Source organism: Aythya fuligula, chromosome 2, assembly GCF_009819795.1.
Source record: "Aythya fuligula isolate bAytFul2 chromosome 2, bAytFul2.pri, whole genome shotgun sequence".
In the NCBI taxonomy this organism is placed as follows: domain Eukaryota; kingdom Metazoa; phylum Chordata; class Aves; order Anseriformes; family Anatidae; genus Aythya; species Aythya fuligula.
In genome coordinates, this window is record NC_045560.1 from 19,453,916 (window position 1) to 19,460,716 (window position 6,801).

General features: G+C 44.6%; 1 non-coding gene across 1 annotated transcript; it reads left to right on the forward strand.

The window, feature by feature from the left end:
* Positions 1–5,413: 5,413 nt before the first annotated feature.
* TRNAN-GUU lies at positions 5,414–5,487 on the forward strand. Its single transcript has one exon. It is a non-coding gene; the product is annotated as a tRNA-Asn (tRNA).
* The last annotated feature ends 1,314 nt before the right edge of the window (positions 5,488–6,801 follow it).

Consider the following 6,801-nt stretch of genomic DNA (forward strand, 5'->3'; position numbering starts at 1 on the left):
CCTTTTGTTTCCCTCCTCTCCTCTTTGTTCTCTTATTTCTTCTCTAATCCCTCTCTCCCTCTCTCTCTCCTTTTTCATCTTTTATTCTCCATACTGTTATCTTTCTCTACCTCGTATTTTTCAAGACTTAGTGTTAGTGTAGGTGCATGTAATTTGAAGGCTTAAAGGTTCTTTTTCCATTTCTTAATGGTTTTCTCTATAAATATCCAAGTGTCCACACAGATTCATGTCCATGCTACGTGATGATAAAGTTTCACAAAACAGTGGAGATGCTCGTTGTCCCTTACTTTAACTGGGGCAAATATAAATATCCTCAATTTTTCTTGCTCCCACTGAATTGCAGGGGAGTGAGATCGAGTTTTAGTTTTACTTTTAGTTTTTGATCTAGTCCCCATTACTGTAGTGCCTGTCCATGCCCAAGACCATATGAAGAAGGATTGATTATAATCAGAGGGGGAAAAAGATGCATACTTTAGTTTTTCTCTGTTGTATATTACCAAGAACATTATGAATGACTCTTAATAACCCTTATAAGAAACAAAATAAGTCTCTTGTATGCCATTCCTATTATAATTCCAAGAAATTTTTTTTTTTTGATTGTTTGTTTGTTTTTTTATTGCAGGTTCAGGTCACCAAAATGTTTGGGGTCCTGGGGTACTGGAGGGTGCTACTTGCGTTGCAAGGGGCAGCCAGGGAGCAGCTGCCTTATGCTCGAGGAGTGTGAGAGGGTTAGAGTTGTGCTGCAGCACACCAGAACCATAGGGGTTGAAGTTTGTTTTCATGGTGGGATATCATCACCTCCCACCTCCTCTAATTTGGCTATGGAGTTCTAGGATTAGAAACCTTTGCTAACCTTTTGATAGCTGGTAATAAATGTAATCGGAGGAACTGAAATACAGCGTGTGAAGCTGTGGACCCTAAGTGTCATCTTTCATACAGATCTTAGAAGGCAACGCAAGAACATTTTGAGCCTGTAAAAGCATCCGGAAAAGAGCACTGATACCTGAACTTGATGCTTGATCTCTCTGAAACAGTCCAGTGAAGAAAAGGCCTCCAGAAATGGTGTTTCCTATCCAACCTGTCAGAACAGGTTTCTTGAGATTGCTGTCTGGCAGAACATGCCGGATTCCTGTTTGGAAATATCTGGAGTGGATCCACAAAGCTCACTTGGGTTTTCCTTTCTCACTGCCGTTTCTTCCCTCCTTCCGAACATCAGTCTTCTGACTGAATTACAGCATTGAGACAGAGTTAAAGTTGGTCAGCTTTACTCGCAGAGTAATTTCTGGAGCTGAGTTAGATGTCTTCTGGTGAGAATATTTTAGGGGATGCATTTTCCTAAGCATTGCAAGGATACAATATCTGTGCTCTTCCGATTTTTTTAAACAAACTGCAGTTTTAAGTCTGCTCTAAAATTTGTCCTTTGCTTTTTTCTTAAATTTAACCCATTTAAGAATATATGTGATAACATGGTAGTAATCAGATTGCATTTGAAGTCAAGATATTCTTTAATGTTGCTCTGAATACAGTTGCTCTTCTGAACTGAGGCCTGTGTTTGGAACTTAAATCTGAGTCCTGGACTTGAGAAAATACAAAAATAGGTTGTTCCTGAGAACACAGACTGGCAAATCCTGAGCTTCCCTCTGTCTTCCATAGACACAACAATAAAGGTCAATTGCATGAGACTCGTTCATATTTTCTTGATATTCATTATTATTTTAAGAACACTTCAGTGTTCTTACTAGGCCCAAGGACTAGAAGTTTCTCCTTTTCTTACCATGATAAAAAGAAGTGCTTGAGAGAAATAAGTGCTGTGGGAGAAGCATCATTATTACACCCCTTGGTGTTGTGCTCACTTCTTATGTAAAGTAAAGCAAAAATTTCTTTTCACTTTTCTTAAAGCGCTATCTTAATATTAAGGGTTTTATACTTGTTGGTGGAAGCTGTTAAACTGACTGCCGTAATGATCTTGTTCTTTTCAGTAGTCACTCAGAACAGAGAGATTGGAGGGAATTGCAATGCAAAACTCCCCTTAGAGCATGTCAGGTGAAATCTGAAGATCACTTCTGATTGTATCCCTCTCTATTTGGTTTTGGGCTTTTTTGCCACAGCTGCAGACTATATTCCAAATTACTGATAATAATGACAAGCTGCTCTGCAGTCTCGTCACAAGCTGTACTGAAACAACCTTCAGTCTCTCCTAAGCATGACTGCAACTCTACTTTTCATGGTCCAGAACCTGGTGGTCTGTGCTGATCCCTTTTGGTAAACATGGCAACGGTTGGGAGAGCAGCTGACTTTTAGGTTAACTAACTCTGCAGTTAGCTACAGCCCAAGATTTCTGGATTTTCTCATCTAGTCACAGCCTTCTCTTGTGTGGCTTGTATAGTAAGAGAAGCCAGAGCTAGGTGAACTGGAGAGGTCAGTAAAATACTATTGTTCAGTCCTGTTCTTTGCTTATAAGTTAACTTGTTCCTATTTGCAGAGATGTCCTTTTAGTTGTAACACTTCTGCTTTTACTAACAGGCCAAAGAATAGAAGTATTTAGGAATAAGAAGTTAATAAAATCTTATAAAATGAGACAAATCTGAAAAACAAACAAACAGTGAATCTGTAAACAAATAACTGATGAAAAACACCTCTAACTGCATTTTATTTGAAGAATAAAAGAACACAAGACTTTGAGGTGGTTAAGAGAAGCTATCTGTACCTGCTTCTTTTGAATCCTTTTTCAGGAATAATAATTTTCATGGCTTGATGCTTACAGCCACATAAGAAAATAAACTTTTGTCATGCAAATCTAATTCTTTGCTTTTAATAATTTTAATAGCAAAACTGAATTATGTTCATTATCTGTTTAACGTGCTAGCTCTAGTGAGGACTAAAATTATAGGTTTCAGAGGGAGACATAGAAAACCTTTTGGTGGCAAGCAGTACATTCACAGACTGCAGTTACAAAATAAGCAATAAGAAATACATTTGGGCAGAAACTGAGTACTGCTCTGAAACTCCTAGTGACTAGGAATTTTTGTAGTTTCAGGTGAGTTTTAAAGAGCTGACAAATACTTTACAAAAATGACGCATAGAGCCATAAATAATGTAGGCACGTGGGTTTGTTGGGGGTAAACTGTGCTTTCCTGTGAGAAATTGTAGAAACAGTAGTTACGAGCTATTCTGTGATATAAGTGGGAAAATTCTTTTATTTCTGATATATTGTATTGAATTGATTTTGTAGGAACTGTTCTGGGTAAATAATAGGCTTGTTTTTCTGGACAGAGGGTGAGTATACTGTATGTTTATAACACTTAAAGAGAGCCTACTTTCTCTCTTTATATCCTGTATTAGCTTTCTCAGACACTCAGGAACCAAAGCCTGGATCTGAAGAAGGTCATGGATGTCACAGCAATGAACTTGTTAGTTCATGGATCCCAAAATAACCATGAAATGTTATAAAATATATAAATCTGTAGTTTTATTGTTTTTACATTTATTAACATTGTATAATATTTTCATATGTTTATATGTAATATGTTTATGTTCGTATGTAATACATCTATGTTTTTACAGAACTATGTAATAAAATATAATCCATAATCAGTGAATCCAACAATGATATTTAAATTCTATGTATTACATATTGGAAAAAAATAAGCAACTGCATATACAATCCGTAAGAAACAGCTTACCAAGAAACAGATCTGTCTAGAAATGAACAATAAAACACTGATAGCGAGGAAGGTTCATCGGACATAGCATCCCTTTCTGGTTTTTGACCAACTTAAACAGTACTTGGCGTCTTCCTTGCTTCTGAAGATACAGTCAGAAACCTTCTCTGAAGTGTAGACATCTAATTATTTCCATTTACAGAGATGAGTAACATTGCTCTCTGACACGATGCCTCACTGGTTAGAGCTTTAGCAGTCATTGAAAGTCATCCATGCCCAGATCTTTTGCTGATCTGCAGCTTTCAACCAAACAGATAACGCTGGTTATGTTCTTTTAATTTTTACCTTGTAAAATTTAAAATGAAAGCCTCCACGAATGCAGACAAGAAAGGTGCCAAGTGGCCCTGTAGCCTGACCTGCTGCACTCATCCTGTCCCTGCAGGCTGAATGGGCAGCCTCAGATGTCTAATGCCTGTGCCTATGTTCCTCCCAAACACCTGAAAGCTGGAGCCTGTGCTCAGTATCAGCACATCTGTCTTTTTAGCTCTGCCCTCTAGACAGATTTTGCAAATAGCCAAGCTGACATGCGTTATGACTGTGGGACTACTCATATGTATAGAGTAAAAGGTTCTGGGCCCCAAACCTGTGTTGAAATGTTCATCAGCACTGCTCTGTGGGTCAGGCCTTTGTACAGCATGTTATGTTGCTGTTTCCAGTACATATCCCTTTGCTTCTGCATAAAAGCAGCTTGGTGTACTTCATAGGACCATCCTTTTGTCCTCGTGTACAGACAAAATAGAATATATTATATTTTATACCTTGTCTTTGTCCACTGGGTTTCAAAAGTTGGTAAGGTACCACCAATATACAATAGAGCAGTTCTGTGCTAATACCTTGATGTAGCTCTTTTCAGAGTACTGAAACAAGTGGAAAGGCTGAGGTGTGGGCAGTAAGTGCTCAGCTGGAAGTTACTCAGTGGGCTGAGAAGTGATGTCTTAACGGTGCCAAAGACCAAGGTGGTGTACAAAATAGGAAAGCTGTGGTAACATGTTCTTGCTTCTGCTGGTGAAGGCTCTTCAGTCTGGGGACTAAGCTGGGACTTCTTGGTCTTGAGTGGGCAGAAACCATATCTGCAGTGGGTGTCAGCTGGGAACCAGTTAGCACCCATCCTTGCCTGGTGTGCACCATGCACCTGCCTGACTCCAGAGGCTTTCAGAGGACAGAAATGCCATCGTGTAGAGCTTCACAGAGCCACAAGGAGAAAATGAAGCAATGGGTATTGAAGGACTTCAAAGGGCTTCAGGCAGTCTGTGAAAGAATAAGGGGAAAACATTTGCTCAGGTTTGAATGTGAAAGCTTTTTGTATGTGATAAAGCCACAGGTGTGGAGTTATTATAAGGTAATGTGGGAAGTGGATTTTGATAAAATAGTAATGGGAATGTTGTTTGCACTGTTTTCAGTCACCTGGAGAGGTAAATATAACTTACCCGTGTAGGTGCAGGAAGATGCTGCCTTTTTAAACAACAGTTCCCTACGATCACTTAACACTACCTTTACATATATTACTGGGGCAATTTTGCAGTGATGTTTGGGAGCTACATTTTGACTTGCCCGTGCAGTAGATGCGTTAGTGAGAGCCACGAGGAAGCTGTTGTCACTCGGATTCAGGATTTCCCAGGCAGAGGGATCCTGCGAGCAGCGCGGCCGGGCGCTGCCCATCAGCCCCTCCACGAAGCCGTCTTACCGCGGGAGTCTCTGTGGCGCAATCGGTTAGCGCGTTCGGCTGTTAACCGAAAGGTTGGTGGTTCGAGCCCACCCAGGGACGGAGGCAGCTCATTTTGGCCAGCCCCCTGCCCCGGCCGCCCCCCGTCGTTTTGTGTGTGTGTGTGTGCGGCCGTGCGCCGGGCGGGGAGGAGGCGAGATTAGCGCCGGGGGCTGCCGAGCAGGGGGGCCCCCGCCGGGGAGAGGGGGAGCGCAGCGCCAGCCCCAGCTGCGGAAGGCGGCGGAGCGGGGCGGCTCTGCCCGCAGGCTCCCCCCGAGCACCCCCCGGCAGGCTCCAGCCCCGGGCACGGCTGCCCAGGCTCCGCCGAGCTGCGGGGATGGGGTGCTGGGGGCTTTGCCCTTTGCGCATCACGCCCCGGGTACCCGAGCAGCGGCGGTTTTGTTCTCCGCGTCCTGCCGGGCGAAGGCAGCGGAGGTAAAACGGTGGGGAGAAACCTGCCGTGCCGAGCCGTGCCGAGCCGTGCCGAGCCGTTCCGGCGATGCTGGCAGGCCCTGCCGCTGCTGGCACAACGCCGCTGCCCCTCCGTGCTCGCCCTGCCCTGCCCGAAGCCTTTCTCCGCTCAGCTTTGCATCAATGAATGCTGAGAGCAATTAGGCGCCGAGCTTGCGCCCAAACCTATCAATTAGAGGCTGGCACCTCCGCCGGCGCCGAGCCCGTGAGCGGATTCAAATGAGCATCTCAGCCGGGTGAGATACGGCCGCCTTCCAGCCCAGCCTGCTATTTACAGTGCGGGGGAAAACCGAATTCGTATGAAAAATCCCTCCTGCCCCAGCGAAGTTGTATTTCACGGCTCTTTCCTTTTCAGCTCGCCTGTTTTAAATAAAGGATGCAGCCCTCTAAAAGGTCAGCCCGTGCCATTGATTTAGCATCGATGACAAGATACGGCCCTCGCTAGCCAAGCTACCGCGGAAAAGACATTTATTTAGAAACACCGGAGAATCTTTTTAAAGTAAGAAACCCTAAATCGTCGATGCGCTGTGTGTGCAGCGGACTTTTTGCCATCGCCCGGCTCCTTCCCGTTCCCTGCGGCACCGAGCAGCGGGTTGGGGTCGCCGGCTGCGGGACCCCCTGCTCCCGGGCGGCATCACAGCCCCGCAGCATCTCCTGCAGCTCGGGGGGATTTTATTTTCACCAGAGCCGTTCGGGCAGTCTCATTTCTCGACATCCCCGCGTTGTTTGCAGCAAGATTGGAGGGGCAGCGTTGTCTGAAGGGCTCAAGCCGGGTGAGGGGGACAGGGGATGGAAATTTTAAGCCCCGCGCCCGCCTGCCTGGAGTGCGGGCATTACAAGCTTCCTGCCACCGGCGGCACAGAAATTGCCGGTGCCGGTGGGAAGCGGCTCCAGGAGCCCAAAGTC